At 42.5% G+C, this 22,489-nt stretch overlaps 1 protein-coding gene across 8 annotated transcripts in view; it reads right to left on the minus strand.

The window, feature by feature from the left end:
• The window catches only part of LOC139766161 (sodium channel protein 1 brain-like), a 940,735-nt gene that overhangs the window by 423,303 nt on the left and 494,943 nt on the right, over positions 1–22,489 (minus strand). The window lies entirely within an intron of this gene.

Below are 22,489 nucleotides of genomic sequence, written 5' to 3' on the forward strand. Positions count from 1 at the left end.
GAGGAACATGATAAGTGTGGAAGGAGAGAGGATAGGAAGGAGGATAGGCACCTCTCCACCCACCACTCACCCTCTGACACATTAGCCGGTATGAAACTGACCAAAGAGGAACACGACGTATTACAGAGAGGATGCGGTGACGAGCGACTGTCACACGAAAGGATGACTGGAAGACACATTCTGATCCCATGCCAGCCGCCGGGTACTCTTGGGGGACGAGTCGCTCTTGCCTCTCACCTACAACGAATAATAAGGAAGACGAAGTACGCGCATTGTGTCACACTTGAGAACCATTACTGTATTTGTTCTTGAGGTATAGTCTCCACCTTGACCTTATCCAGTGGAAATTCAATCCAGTGTTCCGTAACTTAACTGCTAAACAACATAGTTTTTGCCCCTCCAACTTATATGTTGCTTCCTCCCTTAACTTCATAGCCATAAATCCTGGTTCCTCTATATCAAGCTGAGGTCAAGCAATAGTCGCGAGTTATACTGTCGAAATTCTTGAGTGCTTTGAGAACTTTCTAGATATCTCTGGTGTGTGTGTGTGTGTGTGTGTGTGTGTGTGTGTGTTTTAGAGGAGACATTTTCAGGTCTCGGAGCCTTTCTTCAAAACGTAACTAGTTTCATTGCTCTTCTTTGTACTCGTTCAAGTCTTTCATATTGTTTGATGAAGCCAGGTGACCACAGCTGGACATCGTCAACTGAGTGTGATCTGGCAGGAGTGGTGAAGCGTATGTGTCATTCGTTTTAGAATCTATATTTCTTGCTGTGAAAACTAACGCTTGTGTGTTTATCATATACAACTCTGTGATGTTTTGCATATTATCTCATCATTGACTGAAACACTAGGTTCTTCATTTCTAGTGCTTCTAGTAAAGGCTTAACAAACGTTCCATAACCATGTATGATATTCTTATAACCAAAATTCATTATACATCGTTTGCTTTTCCCGAGACGCCCTTTGTCACGTCGAACCCCAGCATCAGCTGGTCTTAAACTTCTTTGAATCATCAAACATGATATAAAGCCTAAACAGGGTAGACTAATCTACTATAGTTTGCAAATCAGGAGAGTCTACTAGTGATGACCGCCTTCCTAACACTGGTAAAGATACTTAAAAAAAAAAAGAAGTTAAGGGACAGACTGTTAGGTCCCGTGGTACTGTAACTAGTCTTGTACGATGAGCCAATCGGAGGCTTCTGTGTTTAAATGCCATTCCTCGTCTCGTATCTGTAAGTCAATCCGTGTAACAACGCATGTAGTACACTATTTCCTATGCGTCGTGACCCGATTATATTTAATCGTTTACGTAGTAGTTCATCGAAAGCTTTTCGGCGGCTTAAACATTTGAGGGTTATTTTAGAATCCCAGTTAGAAAATCTATGTACAGATTCGTTAACCATCATCTACTATATCGAAACCTCCCCCCCCAAAAAAAAAAAGAAATCGTTTACAAACTTAACTTATTCTAATAAGTCCATAACTTTATGCCTTAATATAATCTCTTAACATTTTACCTAAAACTGAATTAATGAGGCGAGTTTTCTCTCCGTTTTCTATGTAAACTGGAGTTACAATCGCGAGCTTTTCGGATATTCGACGCGTTTTCTTCTGGAAGCCATGACGACTTAACTTCTTTCACTGTTCCAGGAAAGAGAGAGAGAGAGAGAGATCGTTAAGACCAGCTGAGTAATTAGGATTGAAAAATGTCTAAATGGTTAAGTACTTCATAGATCTGGAGAGCGGAGGAGAGGGAAGAGAGACTGGGCGTCGTTCGAAGGCAGAGGGTGTGGTGATGACGTCAGGGACGGGACCTGATGAACGCGATAGATCAGGAGGCGTTCGTGGGTTCATCCGTAATCCGTGGATCAACCATAAGGTGAAGACAAATGAGTTTGGAAATCCAAGAAAAATGAGATACTCTTGATTATAAGGGAAAATAACTAGTATAAAAAAATATTCAAACATAGAAAACGTTAAGATACCGCCCCAAAACAAAGAAAACGTAGAAATCATAGTAGGGACTACGTATACAGGTAATAAAATTGATAGAAATTAAGAGAATTACGGAAAAAAAAATGTAGAACAAAGAATAACTTTGGTTGTGTGTATCTTAACATTTCAGTGGATTCTCTAACGCAGCACATTACTTCAGCCTCTTATTTCACAGGATGATCTGATAATTTACTGATCACGTGCACGAAGGAACCTAGACTAAAGCTGTGAGGGGGGCGCGCATGGGAACTAACCCCCCCCCCCCCTCGTCTCTATCCTCCACCAATGACAAGCCTGGACCTAATCCCTGCCCGCTCATTGGTCAGAAGCTTGTTGATCAACAAGGCAGCGCAAGATAACAGTCCCTCATATGCCCTCCTAGAAGAGAGAGAGAGAGAGAGAGAGAGAGAGAGAGAGAGAGAGAGAGAGAGAGAGAGAGAGAGAGAGAGAAATTCTATGTTTGTAGACTGAAAGACAGGAGGCCACGTGTGGATGAGGCTGAAAAGAAAAAGACACAGCAACCTGGGCCCAAGGAGTGAAACTTGACACTCTCTGAAGTGCTGTCTCACTGCACAACAAGAGAGAGAGAGAGAGAGAGAGAGAGAGAGAGAGAGAGAGAGAGAGAGAGAGAGAGAGAGAGAGAGAGAGAGAGAATGTTCTTAGTTTATGGAAAATTGGGGACACGTAGGACGATTTAATAAATTAAATAATAGATGAATGCTAAAGAACACAACAAACCGAAATATATTCTATAAAAACAAAATAATCAAAACTTGACAGTGAACACAACTCTCATAACATTTTCATAAACAAACATCAAACAATACATGAAATGGTTAATAGAATATTTTTGAGGTAACAAGATCTTTATGTACATACAAAACAAAAAATTATTACCACTTTTTCGCGTGAAACAATTTTACACCGCGGACGAAGCATTTTGAGAAATCGTGTTTTGGTCTGACCTCACAATGGTAGCTCTGTTTTCATTATAATGTAATATATCGACTGCGAGCGACATTTCCTGTCAGTGACTATATCAAATGATATACTGATGTTAAATTTCAATGGAAATAATCGTAAAGTTGGACTACTGTAATCACTGGGAATTATGTTTCACTCATGCCTACCAACCCTACCGAGACGAGACGAGCCGGATTGATCAATTCGGAGTCGTATTGATCAATTCGGAGTCGTATTGATCAATTCGGAGTCGTATTGATCAATTCGGAGTCGTATTGATCAATTCGGAGCCGTATTGATCAATTCGGAGCCGTATTGATCAATTCGGAGCCGTATTGATCAATTCGGAGTCGTATTGATCAATTCGAAATTCATTGAACGCACCGGCGAATTTTCCTTTTTTTTCCCCATCGTGTAAACAAACGTTTTCTGTGGAGGGAAGTGAACGTAAAATGCAACCAGGTCGTCTTTCTTATCAACACGTAATCGTTGTTCGTCAGACTCATCGTCTGGTGAGCAGATAAGAGTTTGATGTCTATGGTACATGACAGGAGTTAAGTGAGCGCTTTTCTGATTCGGTTAATATTCCAGAAGATTAAAAGGCGATTTAGAAATCTCCGTCCTTTTTCCCAGTAACTACGTTTTCATAACACCTTTACAATCTATAAAAGCGAACGCTTAAACATTTTGAAACTTAGGTGAAAACACAAGCTAAAATAAAAAGACAAAAGATTAATCCCGTTATTTTTCGCCAATGCCTCTGTGTACAAAGAAGTTTTCGGAATTCATTAAAAAGACAAAAGACAAACAGCTTGTGTTGTGTGGAGTTAGATCGTTCATATCCTTATCACAAAAATAACTAACTCATTTTTATTAAGTGACAACATTTGTAATAACTCTTTAAAATACTTGTAACAGAGGTAACTTGTTAACCTATTTATATACTCATAAGGTATATAACAAACTCCTTTCTATACTCGTAACAGAGGAGAGTAACTCACTCTTACTTGACAGAGGTGAATCGAAAGCGGCCCGACTCAGCAACTCTTCCAGGTTAACTTAAAAATTTGAGCCGCTTGTCCTACGCCGCAATGTTGGTTCACTTTCCCCACTTCTAGACAGGGATTACTTTGCTTTTTGCTCCCGAGAGCTGGCTGCCTGTGTGCCCCCACCACTAGCTAGACCAAGCGATACTTGGTAAGCTGCCACATACATGATTACTATGTTCCCGATGGCAACTCAAGGGTGGGCCGTTTTGATAGCTATTTCTTTGGTACTTTACCACCTTCTAAAGTCTTCCCCAAAAAACTATGACCTGGCACATTTCAAAAGACAGGTCTTTAACTTTCCCAAAAATTCGTAAATACTTTCAATTTTCTCTCCTTTTTTTTCCTTTCAAAATCCTCTCTGTATTTCAGTTAGCCAGGCCTTGAGGAGAACTTTTGTCCTCAACTGGAATATCCAACGTAAAAAAAAAGAAAAAAGCATAACAGAAAACACTAATTCTTCAACTCCATACATTCGCAAGAGACATTTCTCAATCAAAATTTAATTAAATCCCTCACCAGCTACTTAAAATATCGCAGAAATATCTTTAACAATTCAGAAGGAAAAGCACAAAAAATGAGTACGTGAAAAATTTATGCTAAACAGATGAAACGATAAACGGAAAAATCGATGCTTAGACTGAAAATCATATAAGACGTAGGAATTTATACGAAGAATGTATGAAATACATGAATAAGTTACGAAAATTAGTCTTTAATATCATCATTATCTGCACTATCAGCATACCTAGGATCGAGTATTAGTGGTGGGAGACTTGAATGCAAGAGTGAGTGATGTGGTAGTTGAGGGTACAACTGCATGGAGTAGGGTACCCAGTGTAAATGAAAATGATGAACACCTTGTTCAGCTGTGAGCTGAACTGAGGACGAGTGACTGGGTACAGAGGACAAACATAGAGAGGTTGAAGGTAGAAGGGGGAAGGAAAGGCCTCAAAGATGGAAGGATGGAGTGAGCGAGGTTTCGAATTGTTGGAGCCTGAAAAAACTCAGAAGTGGGAAAAGCTTGTTTGTGAAAGAATGAACTTGGGCGATGTGGTATAAAGGGGGAGACGTATTCTCTTATGTGCTGAGCCAGGACTTATGAACTGGTTAAGAGAAGCCAGAGAAGGGTCTGTGGGTCTTGGCTATGGATCGGGGCTGTGCTTTCAGTGCATTATACATGATAGAGAGTCGGAGATAATGAGGCCGTTCTTATTTCGGGTGCTACCTCGCTAACGCAGGAAACGGCCAACAAGTACAAAAGATTGGTTTTACTATCATAACTATCATTATTATTATCATCATTATCAGTATCTTTCCTCCCTGTGCCTCACGTATATATGGGTTACTATAACTCAATAAACACATCCTCTCTCTCATTATCCCACTTAGCTCCTGTCATTACGTCACCAACACAACTCCCTTTTAAATCACATATTTCCTGTCCTCATTCCCTCAGGGTAGGGGAGATTAAATTCAGCCTACGTATCTCCTGCGTGTCATAAGAGGCGACTAACAGGAGCGGAAGCCGGGGTCTGGATGCCGTCATCCCTCGGTATTGTTACTTTCTAGAAACTGGAAACGAAGATAGAACCAAGGAAGGACCTCTCCTCGGAGGCTCAGGCTGGGGGTGTCTAGATGTATGTGACCATAACGTGGATGAAGGAGAGGAGAGATACGTGCTATGTTCTGGCTCTGAGTGTACCTAAGGGGAAGGGGGAAGAATGGTTTGGGAATGTTCTTAAGGGGGTAAAGTTTGGGGTGAGGAGGATGGAGAGAGAGAGAGAGAGAGAGAGAGAGAGAGAGAGAGAGAGAGAGAGAGAGAGAGAGAGAGAGAGAGAGAGAGAGAGAGAGAGAGAGAGAGAGAATTCGGGGCGAAAACGAGAGAAGCGGCATTTCTACTGAGGAAAAAGGAGCTGTGGGAGTGTGTAGAAGAGAGTAAGGAAGTGCGTCCATGGTGCGTGTGCGTTAGAATGAAATTAGTCCTCGAGAGGTGGGTGACTGTTAGTGTCTGTACACCTGGTAATCATGGAACTGGAGAAGAGAGGAGTACATTTTGTGGTGGAGCTGACTGGGCGTTTCCGTACTTTTGATACACGTGATCGGATCTTTCTCGGGATATAAATGGAAGTGTTGATGATCATGGAGTCCCATGTGCAATTTTGAATAGGGGAAAGCTCGTCGAGTTGCATAGTGAAAGAGGGACAATGATTGGGAACACTTGGTTTAAACAAAGATGCACACATAGGCATTACATGGGTTAGTGAGGTCAAGGGTTAAAGAGCGTATGATGGATACCTGAGAGGTGTACAACGGGTATGTTGTTATATATGGACGTATTAAAGGAAGGCGGCATGTGGGGTGTAGGATCACTTCTTGATGTAGGCGAGTGTGAAAGTTCTACAGTGGTTGTAGGAAAAGAGGAAGTGGCAGATGTGTAAAGGATGTGGCGAAAAAGAGCGAGGTTGTAAAAGGGGCCAGTGTGCAGGGACACCAAGAGAGATTTACTGAAGCACTACGAAGGGTGAAAGTACACGGCATCTCGAGTTGATGGTGCTCAAACGTGCGGTTGAAGTGTGTGGCATGCAGGGGGGTGGGATGCGGACGTGTTGATGGGATTCAATTCGGGTTTCTCGTAGAAGGCGAGACTTCTGAGGACTGGTTAGTAAGAAGGACGTTTGTATGGCCCAAGATGAGGTGAAGAGGGGCTAGCAGAATACCCTGATAAAAAAAGGTAGGAAGGTGAAAGTGAACCTTCGAATTACAGGGGAACAAGTCTGCTGAAGGCGGTGGTATGTAGAGAATATCTGAATTGAAGAGCATTGAGGCTTCAGGAGAGGTGGAGAGTGTGTGGACCCACGTACACCTGGGGAGAGAGAAGGATACGGAATTCAAGGATCTTGAGATAGCATGTAATACGGATAACAGAGATGCCTTGTGGAAGGTGCTATGAATACTGGGCGCACTTGGCGAGTTATTAAATGTGGTCAGGAGTATTTATGAAGAGAGAAAGGCATGTATACGGGTAGGATGAGAGAGAGAGAGAGAGAGAGAGAGAGAGAGAGAGAGAGAGAGAGAGAGAGAGAGAGAGAGAGAGAGAGAGAGACAGAGAGAGAGAGAGAGAGAGAGAGAGAGAGAGAGAGAGAGAGAGAGAGAGAGAGAGAGAGAGAGAGGGGGGGGGGGGCTCCCCGCAGTGAAGGTGGGTCTGCGTTAAGAACGTGGTGTCATCATGACTGCTCAAGTCTATTCACGGACGGGGTGGTGAAGGAGGTAAATACATGGGTCTTGGGACGAGGGACGGGCCGACAGTATGCTGAGGGTCTGGGTGACATGAGAGGTGAATTAGTTGATGTTTGCAGATGACACATTGTGGTGGCAGACTCCAGAGATATACACTTGTTTAATGTTTTCACAATGGCAACATAAGGCTCGCACACTTCTTACACTCCAGAAAGTGGTAACAGTTTGGCAGGATATAAGAAAGGAAAAAGCTGAGGTTTGGCTGGGGAGTGACACAGGAGGATCTGAATGTAAGTTTAAATGAAGAGGACTTGGAAAATGTGGAATGCTTTAGGTACCTAGCAGCAGACGTGGCAGCGGATAGACCAAAGCAGTCTGAAGTGGGAGGAAGAAGAGTCTACGAAGCGTGTGGAAGGAGAGGTCAGTGTCTATGAGGGCAAATCTGGGCACATTTGAAGGTTCAACAGTCGTGTTTGCGTTGTAGGGTCGTGTGTTCAGCCTTGAGAACAGAGAAAATTAAAGGTGGATGTGTTGGATATGAAATGCCTGAGGACGATATGTCATATGATGTGGGTTGATGACGTGAGGTATGACAGCTTGAGAGAGAGGTGAGGTACTGAGAGCAGTGTGACCGGGAGGAGCGACCAGGATGTGCCGAGAAGGTTCGGACACAAGAAGAGGATGAGCGAGGAAAGTCTGGCAGAATTGGATCCATGACTCAGAAGCACAGGGAGGAAGGTGGAGGGTAAGATCGAGTAGGAAATGGAATAATGGTGTGAAAGAGGCCTTGAGGTATCTGGGCCTGAACATTCAGGTGTGCAAGTGGCTTAAACCGGTTAGAATGAATTGAATCGATATGGTATATGGGGGACGATGTGCTGTCATTGGGCTGAACCAGAAAATAGGCCTACGGCTCGGCCAGGGCAAACTATGGAATGATATCTGGGGCTTGGCAGTGTATGGTAGGTGCGGGTAACACTACACTTTGTATCACGACCAGTGTGTGTGTGTGTGTGTGTGTGTGTGTGTGTGTGTGTGTGTGTGTGTGTGTTCAAATGAGGCCAATTTTCGTTTGTTGCTGATGCTTCCTTGCTACGGATGGAGAACAAATCAGGGATAATGATAAGAGAAATGGTAAATATTAGTCAATACTGTATTATCATTATCATTATTATTATTATCATTATTATTTTTATCATTATCATTATTATCATTATTATTATTACTATCATTATTATTATCATCATTATCATCATTACTATTATTTCATCAACCTTTTTATAATGTAGAACCAGGAGGAGCTGAGCAAGCTCGGAGTTACTATAGCCAAGTTTTCCAGGGACAGCAATACGCCGTTGTAAGCCCCATGCTGGAGCGGTCGACCAGAAAACATGGGTCGCCCAGACTTGTGATAAATTCTTAACACAACAACATACACGGCCTGAGAAGACTTGGTTGCCGGTCTGGGAAGCTCAGGATTTTGTTAACATGTCTTCTTTGGTAGCCAGGTCGACTGTGTTCTACCACAACCATGCCAGAGACGAGCTGCTTGCTAGTCGGGTCGAGTGAGTTGGACCACATCCCAAACCAAACCCGAGTTGGTTGCCCTTCTCTACGGATGCCAGGTTGACCGTTTACCACCAGAACATTGCCAAAGACGAGTTGCTTGCCATTCTCTATGGCTGTCAGGCGGCGTTCCACCACGACCCTTACAGAGCCAAGGTGTTTGCCCTTCTTGGTCGTGTGAGTGACGTCCAACATACCGTCACACTCATTTATGTATATTCACACAAGGCTCTTTCACAGAGACAAACAAATACACGCGCAAACAGAGAATTTACTTAAGGTATTTGCGATACGATTTTGCCAGAAGTCAAGGCCAGCGGGTAGCGCTCACTGCAGGAAAATATAGTCACTATGAACAATACGTGAGAGTTACGTGGCCTCGAGTGTTCGTGAGAGTTACGTGGCCTCGAATGGTCGTGAGAGTTACGTGACCTCGAGTGTTGAGTATGAAGTTTAGGGATGACGTGCTTGTGGCTGAAGGCCAGCAGCCCGCGTGTGGATGAGGCAGTGGGAAAGGACGGTAAACCGAGACACAGGAATGAGCGACATTTTAGACAGTAACCTAACCTAACCTAACCTAACCTAACCTAACCTAACCTAACCTAACCTAACCTAACCCTCCCATTACCCAGGCGGGCAGTGCCGGTACTGTACCTCCCTCCCTGGTCGGTGGCTGCCTCCCACTTACCACAGAGAGAGAGAGAGAGAGAGAGAGAGAGAGAGAGAGAGAGAGAGAGAGAGAGAGAGAGAGACTTTCAAAATCCCACAATGTGCTGCCCGAAATACCGAAGTAAACATAAGCCAGCATATTTGTTTACCTATAAAAATGAGGAAAAAATAAAAAGATAATCGCATTAACGATTTATGTAAAGTTCGTCGTTCAATTTGTTCCTTTTCACAACACGGATTTCATTATTCCCCAAATTCTGGCCGGCCAAGTTAAACAACACACATTGTACCACTGAATCTGTTTATCCCGAGCCAAACTTTTGACAGTCAAAAAAAAAAAAAAAAACGAAAACAGGTTTATTCTTTTTTTTTCATAATGGCAAATGAACAGCTTTCTGTAGGATGAAAAAAAAATATATGGTTTACAACATTACGAACAATATTTCGCGGAATTATTTTCGTACAGTCACTAAACAACGTGTGCGTGTGTGTGTGTGTGTGTGAAAATAAGCATGCGAAATGATTTGATAACACAATAAACTGCATTCTGCATTTGCCAGAAGCCAAAATAGGGCACTCTGCCTTGACGAGCCAAGACCAATATAACAACAGGTCAAGAACAAATAATGAAACAGAATTTCTGTCCTGAAGTAATGACAGAAGATTCCGAGGTAAACAAGAGAACGTATCGAGAACAAAATAACAATATATATAGTTCGTGTACAAAACAAAAGAAAAAAATCTGAACTCCGAAAACATAAGTGTTCGATGCTGAACCAAACAAGAAAAGCTCAAAATGAATATATATATATATATATATATATATATATATATATATATATATATATATATATATATATATATATATATTCCTATGAGTCCACGGGGAACTTTTCGTGTTTCATTTTCCCCGTGGACTCATAGGAATATCTTGACCACGCGCAAAAAAATTGTGATCCTTTCCATATGTATATATATATATATATATATATATATATATATATATATATATATATATATATATATATATAAGAGGAGAACATTCAGGAACAAAACAATAACAATACAGTTTTTGATAACAGAGAACAAGGACAAAAACCCAACCCTCGCGGTGTAGTTGCTGGTAGAGAGAAAAAAATGAAATAGACTGAAAATAGAACACCCGTCCATTTCTGGCCTGACCCTTTTAGGGCCACGTTAAAGGCTGCCACACAGTTATGCCTAAGGGTCGTTCCGTCTTGTTCATGGGTCGTTCCGTCATGCACAAGAATTGTTCTGTCTTGCTCAAGGGTCGTACCATCGTGTTCAAGGGTCGTACCATCGCACTCAAGGGTCATTCCACCGTGCTCAATGATTTTCTGTCGAGCTCAAGGGTCGTACCATCGTGTTCAAGTGTCGTACCATCGTGCTCAAGGGTCGTTCCGTCGTGCTCAAGGATTGTTCTGTCGTGCTCAAGAGTCGTACCGTTGTGCTCAAGGGTCGTACCGTTGTGCTCAAGGGTCGTACCGTCATAATGAAGATGACAACCCTGATTCGGATATGGTTTATGGCGATGTTACGATGACCAGTCATTCGTTCGCTTTTTGCAGTAGCTACAGAGTTGTGAAGTAACCTGTGGCCAATGCTAGATAATCGTACTTTGGACATTCTTTCTCGCCAGCTATCCCCTGCCTGCGTTGTACAAATACAACCACTTTTACTAAAGCGTTCCGATCACGGCACACTCTTCCCAGTCCTGTGTAGTACACTCTAGCTACCGTAATCTACTTCAAAGGAAATAAAGTAACGTCTCTTAAAAAGTAGATTTTGAATATCAGGATGTCTTCTGTCCCTTGAAGGCCATCATGCCGTCCTCACCTCCGCGTTTCGTTACCTCATACAAGAATCGTCCCCAGACATCTCTCGGCGAAGCCTTCCGACTATCGTAAAGTATACCGACTATCGTAAAATATCCAGACAATCGTAAAGCAGAGAGTTAGAGGCAAGAGAGAGAACGCCACATGCAGACAATGCAAGCCGAGTCGTCTGCAACGCTATGACTTTCTTGGCTACAAATGATATAAAGGAATACAATGCCATTCAACTGTAGCAGACCACTGGGTTCGTTCTAGGCTGACTGGGGTAGAGGAAGACGACAGAAACTCACACATTAGTGTGGTACGATTAGAAGGCATCTAAACGTTTAAAAGAGAAAAACCTGCAAACTTTTCGTATAACTAAGGAGGTGCAAATAATACTACTCATGGATATGAAGCGAAATATTCATAAAGTCGCTTCTTAAAGGTAACGAAGGTACTGATTTAAACCACTGACATGAGTGAATCATTAACGTTCCTGTTCAACAGTAGAGTACTTCGCCTCATACGAGGTAAAACCTCGCGAGTCTGTATCATTTATTACGACTAAAATCAGACGATTCAACTCTTAAGCAGCTGCCTAAGGTCGCGACTACAGAAGCGCTTGATAATTCTGAATACCTGTTTTAGATATTTTAAGATCTTTTGTCGACTTCCTCATTCCGGGGAATCGTCTTAGCAGCTCAAAGCTGTATCATTGAATTAAAGTGTAAGGATGATTTCCCTAGACTTAAATTCGGCGACCTTATCAATGAAAATATTTTGCTCGTCTTTTTTATCACTACTGTTCCCTGCTTACTTGTCCTTAGGTCATCTAAGTCTTTTCCCTTCATTTTTCTGTTGAAGCTCAACAGAATCCATACCATATCATGCCTTGTCGTTTTTACCTACGTGTGTATGTGATTTCCTATAATTACTACTAATATGTAGATGTTCAATTTCAGTTGTAGGTATTCTACAATGCAGCCCATTACCAATATTATCAATCAGTTGGAGAAAAAGAACTCGATCCTAAGAATGGTTTCACCAGCACACCACTTGTTCCAGTCTATTCTGAGGTTTGACCAATAATCTTCACTTCTCTCTGTCTACGGTCAGTCAACCAATTCCCAAACCAATGACGAACAACCTCATCACTACCACATGAATCTGCTTTTGCCAGTAACTTTTGATACGGAACTTTATCGAATTCCTTTTGAAAATTCAAACAAGCGTTACCGACATCCACCTGCAAGAGTTACATCGCGTGTGATAGTCATCTTTGGCAAAGTTACATCATTAGTCGTCTTGAAACGGAAGTTAACACTCCAAAGGAGTCTACATTTCCATGCTACTGAAAGAAGCGCAACCTTGGGCTACAGGAGCCTTCAGAAAGGTCTTGGATAACATTAGAACTCTTACTAACATTGGTCCCGAGATAGCGTAAAACAAAATGCAAATAAATGACATCAACTGCTTTACTTTCATCATTCATCTTGACTATATTATAGAAGAGATCAAGCTGATTTGTTAGAAATGAGCGATTACATTGAAAACCTACGCCGAGTCCCCTGAATAATTTGGTTTACAAAGTTTTCCTGAATCATGGTTTCCATAAAGTTTCCACAACAGATGTTACACCGATTTTATGATATTTTCCGGCCGGTAACTTATTACGTTTTATTGAATATCGTTGTTACGTTAGCAAACTTCCATTCTTCTGGAACTTTTCCCGTCGCAATTGACTTGCTAAAAAGAGCAGTCAAAGGCTTGAACATCACATTTTTCGCCTCTTTCAGTGTCCTAAGATTAGCTCATCCAGGCGTGCGCTGTCTAATGTACTTTCGTACCATTTCTTGCTGACTGTTTATCTTTAACTTTTATGTCAATATATTCCAGAAGGTTCTCCTCTTTCAGCAATGGGACTTCGAGTCGCTAGTTCCGTCTTCAATCGTACAGATAAAAAACAAACAATCTACGATCTTTAGAATATCTGAACAATATAAACTCCCTCAGGTTTCTTTAGCTATTTTCAGCAATATTTGCTTCATACTGACTTTTGCTTTGACATATAGAGCTCTTAGTTCCTCTGTTCGTCTTCACATGATTTACTCTATCATGTTGATTCTTGGTCCTTTTTGAGTTTCGTTTCTGCTACTTTTTCAGAGAGGAGGCAACTCTGTGACTGAGTTTGAAAGTGTGTGTGAAAGAAAGTTGAGAATAAATGTGAATAAAAGAAAGATCAGTAGTTTCACCAAGGTAGAGGGACGGGTGAGTTGGATGCGAGTTTGACTGCAGGGAAATCAAAGGAAATGAAGTATTTTACATATCTGGGAGTGGACATGGCAGCGAATGTAACCATGGAAGTAGAAAAGAGTCATAGGATGGGTGAGGGAGCTGAAGGTTCTGGAAGGGCCGAAGAAAGTGTGGAAAGAGAGAACGATATCTGGGGGGAAGAAATGGGTATGTTTGAAGGAACAGTAATCTCAAAGATACCACATGGATGCGAGGCATGGGTTGTAGATAAGGCTGTGCGGAGGAGGGTGGATGTGATGGAAATGTAATATTTGAGGACGATATGTGATGTGAGGTGGTTTGCCTAGGTAAGAAATGAAAAGGTAAAAGAGATGTGTGGTAATGAAAAAAAAGAGTATAGCTGAGAGAGCAGAGGGGGTTGTGCTGAAATAGTTTGGACATAGGGAGAGAGTGAGCGAGGAAAGGTTGACAAAGAAGATATATGGGTCAGAAGTGGGGGGAACAAGGAGAACGGGGAACTAAACTATAGATGGATGGATTGAGTGAAAAAGGTTTTGAACGATAGGGGCCTGAACATGCAGGAGAGTGAAAAGCGTGCACGGGATAGAATGCAGCGAATGGAGTAAACCACGGAAAGCGCTGTGGGGCCTGGTTGTGGATTGGAAGCTATGGATTCGGTGCAATAAACATGGCGGCTAGAGAATGTATGCGAGAGAATGTGGCCTTCCTTCGTCTGTTCCTGGCTCTACCTCGTTAACGTCGGAGACGGCAATCAAGTATGAGACAATATATATATATATATATATATATATATATATATATATATATATATATATATATATATATATTTTTTTTTTTTTTTTCTTTTTTGCTTTGTCGCTGTCTCCCGCGTTTGCGAGGTAGCGCAAGGAAACAGACGAAAGAAATGGCCCAACCCACCCCCATACACATGCCTTGATTCAATCCACTGACAGCACGTCAACCCCGGTATACCACATCGCTCCAATTCACTCTATTCTTTGCCCTCCTTTCACCCTCCTGCATGTTCAGGCCCCGATCACACAAAATCTTTTTCACTCCATCTTTCCACCTCCAATTTGGTCTCCCTCTTCTCCTCGTTCCCTCCACCTCCGACACATATATCCTCTTGGTCAATCTTTCCTCACTCATTCTCTCCATGTGACCAAACCATTTCAAAACACCCTCTTCTGCTCTCTCAACCACGCTCTTTTTATTTCTACACAGCTCTCTTACCCTTACGTTACTTACTCGATCAAACCACCTCACACCACACATTGTCCTCAAACATCTCATTTCCAGCACATCCATCCTCCTGCGCACAACTCTATCCATAGTCCACGCCTCGCAACCATACAACATTGTTGGAACCACTATTCCTTCAAACATACCCATTTTTGCTTTCCGAGATAATGTTCTCGACTTCCACACATTCTTCAAGGCTCCCAGAATTTTCGCCCCCTCCCCCACCCTATGATCCACTTCCGCTTCCATGGTTCCATCCGCTGCCAGATCCACTCCCAGATATCTAAAACACTTCACTTCCTCCAGTTTTTCTCCATTCAAACTCACCTCCCAATTGAATTGACCCTCAACCCTACTGTACCTAATAACCTTGCTCTTATTCACATTCACTCTTAACTTTCTTCTTTCACACACCTTACCAAACTCAGTCACCAGCTTCTGATGATAGAGTGGCAGATATAGGGTGTTTTGGTCGAGGTGGTGTGCAAAGTGCGAGGGTTAGGGAAAATGAGTTGGTAAACAGAGAAGAGGTAGTAAAAGCTTTGCGGAAGATGAAAGCCGGCAAGGCAGCAGGTTTGGATGGTATTGCAGTGGAATTTATTAAAAAAAGGGGGTGACTGTATTGTTGACTGGTTGGTAAGGTTATTCAATGTATGTATGACTCATGGTGAGGTGCCTGAGGATTGGCGGAATGCGTGCATAGTGCCATTGTACAAAGGCAAAGGGGATAAGAGTGAGTGCTCAAATTACAAAGGTATAAGTTTGTTGAGTATTCCTGGCAAATTATATGGGAGGGTATTGATTGAGAGGGTGAAGGCATGTACAGAGCATCAGATTGGGGAAGAGCAGTGTGGTTTCAGAAGTGGTAGAGGATGTGTGGATCAGGTGTTTGCTTTGAAGAATGTATGTGAGAAATACTTAGAAAAGCAAATGGATTTGTATGTAGCATTTATGGATCTGGAGAAGGCATATGATAGAGTTGATAGAGATGCTCTGTGGAAGGTATTAAGAATATATGGTGTGGGAGGCAAGTTGTTAGAAGCAGTGAAAAGTTTTTATCGAGGATGTAAGGCATGTGTACGTGTAGGAAGAGAGGAAAGTGATTGGTTCTCAGTGAATGTAGGTTTACGGCAGGGGTGTGTGATGTCTCCATGGTTGTTTAATTTGTTTATGGATGGGGTTGTTAGGGAGGTGAATGCAAGAGTTTTGGAAAGAGGGGCAAGTATGAAGTCTGTTGGGGATGAGAGAGCTTGGGAAGTGAGTCAGTTGTTGTTCGCTGATGATACAGCGCTGGTGGCTGATTCATGTGAGAAACTGCAGATATATATATATATATATATATATATACACAACAAATAAGTAGTATACCTTACTAACCGCTCCTCCTCTGGCTGTCCCCTACAAACGTCAATACTGGTACTTCAGCATCGCTCACTGAACAAACATACGACTTTGCTGTTTCTACGAGAAGTTGTAGAGGTTCTCCTCGTAGGATTCTTCCATTTCTTCCATTTCTGCCCAGCTTATAGCACAGGTTATTGTCGCTGGGGTTGAAAACATATAGTCTTCCTATTTGTGGTTCGACCACTTCAGTTCCGAGGCCACTCTGGCAAGGTACATGGTGCGTCAGAACTAGAAAAACTCTCCTTCCTCTGACTCGCATTCAGCTTTCGTTCCCGCCGGAAACCAATGCCAATATGTTTGCCGTGAGGCGAAGCGTTCACTGCTGCATAGCGAGTGTGATCGCCCTTTCTCTAATTCCACTAACTGGTCTTTCTGGTTCTTCGCCAAAAATATCTGACAACTTCTATCATGCTATATTTCTTCTATTTTTCCATTCTATCGCTACTCTGACACTCCTTCCTACTGATAAGGTAACTCATTTTGGTTTTCTAAAATCCTGTAACTCCACCAGGGATGACTTTAACATTCCCTCACACCCTGACGTGCACCGAGTCTTCGTCCGTACTTGCTCGTCCTTTCGACTTTCTTGTTTAATACTTGTCCGACGTTTTCTGCGTTAGCGAGGTAGTGCCACGAACAAACGAAGGAAAGGTAGCATTCGGTCACATTTATTCTCCAGCTACATTCGAGAAACTGGGAGTTATGTTTAAATTCCCGAAATTCTTTTCTTCCGAGCTGATGACCCGATTATACAAGGGACTGATTCGTCCTTGTATGGCGAACATCTCTCTCATCTCTGGAGATTCTAACTCTACATACTTCAAAATTAAACCCTCTTACCCGGCGCTGCAGCACTCTCTTGCTTTTTCTACGGGCTCTAATGTGATTTCTCCTCCCGAGAACCGGCTGTGTGTGTGTGTGTCCACGCCACTAACTGGTTCACGTAAAACATGGCAAGCCACTGCATTCCATGATGATTACTGTCTTGGTCAATAACAACTCAAGGGTGGGCCGATGTGATATCTGTTTCTTTCCCTACACCACAAAGCTTTAAACTGTACCGTCTCATGTATTCCTCAGCACCTACAACCAGACACTTATCAAAAAGGCGAAATTTCCACTTTAAAAACAAGTCTTACGATATCTTTTGCTCTTTTCTCTTTCCTTCTCTCACTAACGTAGCTAGCAAGCAAATGGCTAAAGAATACACCAACGGAGACACAAGCAGTAAACGCGCCAAATGGCAAACCTTCCTGTACGAGGTAAACACTGTTCCTGGGTCACACAATCAACATCCGGCCGTCAACATACATCATATTGAACCTTCCTATGTATGACCCTTGACCTTATGACCCGAAAGATTCATCTCGACGATCTGAATTATTTACCAAATTATTTCTCATAAATAAACACTTTCAATCACTACATATTCTTTTTTTATATCTGATATTGATTTACAGTGATCATCATACTTTATCCTGACTATATTTAGTATATAACTGGATGATATATAATTGTCTTCTTAAAGACTCGGATCAAAGTTCATCTTACTTTATCTTTTTCTGTGTTTCACAACACCGGAAAAATTAACATAAAACTTCAGTTCTCCATAGCGTTCCCTACCAGCCCTAGACGTCCATGTAGATCCGGCCATTTATCATATAGTCTGGATGTAACCAACCAGCTGGATCAGGCCATTTATCATGAAGAAGAAAGGGACCCAACCATCGAGATTAGGCCATTTATCATGCAGCTTATAGGAACTTGCCGACATCTTCAGTTTCTATTGTGCTAAAGTCTTTAAGTCTGCAGGGGACAATCATATATATATATATATATATATATATATATATATATATATATATATATATATTTTTTTTTTTTTTACTTTGTCGCTGTCTCCCGCGTTTGCGAGGTAGCGCAAGGAAACAGACGAAAGAAATGGCCCAACCCCCCCCCCCCCCATACACATGTATATACATACGTCCACACACGCAAATATACATACCTACACAGCTTTCCATGGTTTACCCCAGACGCTTCACATGCCTTGATTCAATCCACTGACAGCACGTCAACCCCGGTATACCACATCGCTCCAATTCACTCTATTCCTTGCCCTCCTTTCACCCTCCTGCATGTTCAGGCCTCGATCACACAAAATCTTTTTCACTCCATCTTTCCACCTCCAATTTGGTCTCCCTCTTCTCCTTGCTCCCTCCACCTCCGACACATATATCCTCTTGGTCAATCTTTCCTCACTCATCCTCTCCATGTGCCCAAACCACTTCAAAACACCCTCTTCTGCTCTCTCAACCACGCTCTTTTTATTTCCACACATCTCTCTTACCCTTACGTTACTCACTCGATCAAACCACCTCACACCACACATTGTCCTCAAACATCTCATTTCCAGCACATCCATCCTCCTGCGCACAACTCTATCCATAGCCCACGCCTCGCAACCATACAACATTGTTGGAACCACTATTCCTTCAAACATACCCATTTTTGCTTTCCGAGATAATGTTCTCGACTTCCACACATTCTTCAAGGCCCCCAGAATTTTCGCCCCCTCCCCCACCCTATGATCCACTTCCGCTTCCATGGTTCCATCCGCTGCCAGATCCACTCCCAGATATCTAAAACACTTCACTTCCTCCAGTTTTTCTCCATTCAAACTCACCTCCCAATTGACTTGACCCTCAACCCTACTGTACCTAATAACCTTGCTCTTATTCACATTTACTCTTAACTTTCTTCTTCCACACACTTTACCAAACTATATATGTATATATATATATATACACTTGATTGGCTTTTCTCTCGTTAGCCAGGTAGCGCCAGAAACTGACACAAAAGGCCACATCCACTTACATCCATTCTTTAACTGTCATATGTAATGCAACGAAACCACAGCTCCCTGAACACAACCAGGCCCCAAAGACCTCTCTCTATTTTACCCCAGACGCTTCATATGCTTTGGTTCGGTCCACTGACAGCACATCGACCCCAGTATAACGCATTGTTCTAATTCACTCTATCCCCTACACGCCTTTAATCCTCCAGCATATTCAGACTCCAACAGCTCAAAATCTTTTTCACTCCATCCTTCCATCTCTAATTTGGTCTCCCCGTTCTCTTTGTTTCCTCCACTTCTGACACATATATCCTCTTTGTCAACCTCTCCTCGTTCATCTTCTCCTTACGAAGCCATTTCAGCACACCCTTTTCTGCTCTCTTAAACCACTTAACATCACCTAACACAAATTATCCTCTAACATTTCATTTCCAACACATCCATTTTCCTCTACACAGTCTTATCTATAGCCCATGCCACGCATCCATATAATACTGCTGTGACTATTAATCTAACATACCCATTTTTCCCCTCCCAGATAAAGTTCTCTCATTCCACATACTCTTCAGGGCTCCCAGTACGTATGCTCCTTCACCCAGCCTTCATCCAACTTCCGCTTCCATGGTTCACTCGCTACCATGTCCACCCCCAGGTATCTAAAACAATTCATTTCCTTGAAGTTTTATCCGTTCAAACTTGCACCCTGGGTAACTTGTCCTTAATTCTGCTAAACCCAATATTACCTTGCTTTTATTCACATTACCTCAACTTCCTCCTTTTACACACTTTTCCAAACTCAGTCACTAACTTCTGCAATTTCTCACTCGAATCTGCCACCTGTGCTGTATCGTAAGTAAACAACAGCCGACTCGCTTTTCAGACCTTCTTAGCCCACACAGACTGCATACTCGCCCCTTTTTCCAAGACTCTCACATTTACCTCCCTCACCACCTAATCCATTAACAAAATGAACACCATGATGCCATAACACACCCCTGCCGCAGACCAACATTCTTTTGGAACCATTCACCCTCCTCTCTTCCTACTTGTACGCATGCCTTATACCCTTGATAAAATTCTTCTCTGCTTCTAACAGCTTTCCTTCCACACCGTATATTCTTAAGACCTTCCACAAGGCATCCCGAGCAACCTTATCATATGCTTTATCTTGATCCATAAATGCCACATACAAATCCATCGGTTTTTCAAAGCATTTTTCACACAGATTGAAGCAAACAACTGACCCACACTTCTGAAACCACACTGCTCCTCCTCAGTCTCATGCCTTCAACCTCTCAATCAGTATCCTCCTATACACTCAACACGCTCCCTGGTAAAATCATTAAACTTAAACCTCTTTAGCTTGAACACTCACCTTTGTCTCCCTTGCTTTTATGCAATGGTATTATACATGCATTCTGCCAATCCTCAGGCACCTTATCACGACCTATTCATACGATGAAAGTCTTTACCAACCAATTAACAACACAGTCACCCCCCTACTTACTAAACTCGAGTGCAATACCATCCACTCCAGCCGCCTTGTCACAATGCATCTTATATCTTCACCTGACCACACTCCATGACTCTCTCAATTTACATACTACCCCGACCCAAACGCCATACAGGTGCCACCTATCATCAAACACATTCAACAGTCCTCCAAAAATGTTCTTTTTTTTTTCAATGTTGAAGGCTCCATTAACGAACAAAAGTCCACACCAACTGATACGTAATCCAATAATGCCCGCTGGTCATCTCTCCTACTCCCAACCCTACACTTTTAAACCAGGTATTACCAATCACCAGTCCTTTTTCAGCACATATCCACAAGCTGCTCACCATTTTCATTCATAATACACCATATTCCATCCCCACTAATCATACCCTCAACTGCCACATTACTCCGTCTTCGCATTCAATTCATCCATCACTATCATCTGGTCTCTTACATCAAAATGGTTGACGCACTCACTCAAATGCACTCAAAACACTTGCCTCGTATGATCTTTATCATGGCCGGGCGCTAAGCACCAATAATCACTCATCTCTCGCCATCCACTTTCAGTTTTACCCACATCTGTCAGGAATTTACTTTCTTACACTCTCACAGACTCCAACAACTCCTGCTTCAAGAGTAGTGCTTAACACACAAAACACACACACACACACACACACACACACACACACACACACACACACAATACACACACACACACACACACACACACACACACACACAAACACACACACACAATGACAACATATTTTATGGTACAGCTTTTTCTTTTATCAAAAGATTTTTTTTTTTTGTATCATGTTTTAGACCAAACTTCCGTACGTGATGCTCTAAGCAACGAGGCACACACGCACCCATATGACCCTATATGTTGCAGTGGTCTGCGTTACTGACCATGATGAAGCACGTGTCTGCCACACTGGTTCGCATTCTGGACATGGTAGTCGGCCTAGACCCAACACAGCTGTTCATCCGTCCCTCGGGGCTGGTCAATACATGGGTACCTGGCTTAGGCTGGTGTGTGTGTGTGTGTGTCTGTGTGTGTGTGTGTGTGTGTGTGTGTGTGTGTGTGTGTGTGTGTGTGTGTGTGTGTGTGCACAGAGGAGTAAAGACATGGTAGATATAAAGAAGGGGGGGAGGGGCAACTCGAGTGTAAAACTCTTCCCGTAACACACATGATAATTCTCTCTCTCTCTCTCTCTCTCTCTCTCTCTCTCTCTCTCTCTCTCTCTCTCTCTCTCTCTATCTATCTATCTATCTATCTATCTATCTATCTATCTCACACACACACACACAGAGAAACGAGTATAGCAGGAAAAGAGAATAAGCACAATGAAACTTCGAAAACAATATTGTGGACAGGGAAAGAGAATACCCAAAACTTTTCCATGAGTTCGCCCAGATTAAACTGTAAGTGAAAGACCAGATGATCAGATTGAGAGATTAACACTGCAGAGGATAAGGCCAGGATATGTGAGGATCTAAATAACAAATCTAAAAGTGTTTACACGGTGACATGAGGTGGAGGAGGAGGAGGAGGTGGAGGCCTTTGACACATAAAGATATCTGGAAAAGACTAACAGAATACTAAAGGGTTCTGACCCATACATGGTTCATGGACCCCGGAGGGAATTTCACCATACGAGCTGAAGATGTGCGTCGGTACTTTAGATGTTGCTGGAGGAAGGCAAAGTGCCAAGGGAGTGGAAAGGGACAAATATCACAGCCATCGTCTCCCTGACGAGTGTGGTCCTGCAGAAGGTAACCAGAAAGCAAACTGATGGCTTTTCTAGGGAGGAGAAACGACTGAAGTGAGAGACAACGAGGTTTTAAGGAAAGAAAGCTCTGGTCATGTAGAACAAACCAAGTA

The sequence above is a fragment of the Panulirus ornatus genome, chromosome 4 (assembly GCF_036320965.1).
Source record: "Panulirus ornatus isolate Po-2019 chromosome 4, ASM3632096v1, whole genome shotgun sequence".
In the NCBI taxonomy this organism is placed as follows: Eukaryota; Metazoa; Arthropoda; class Malacostraca; order Decapoda; family Palinuridae; genus Panulirus; species Panulirus ornatus.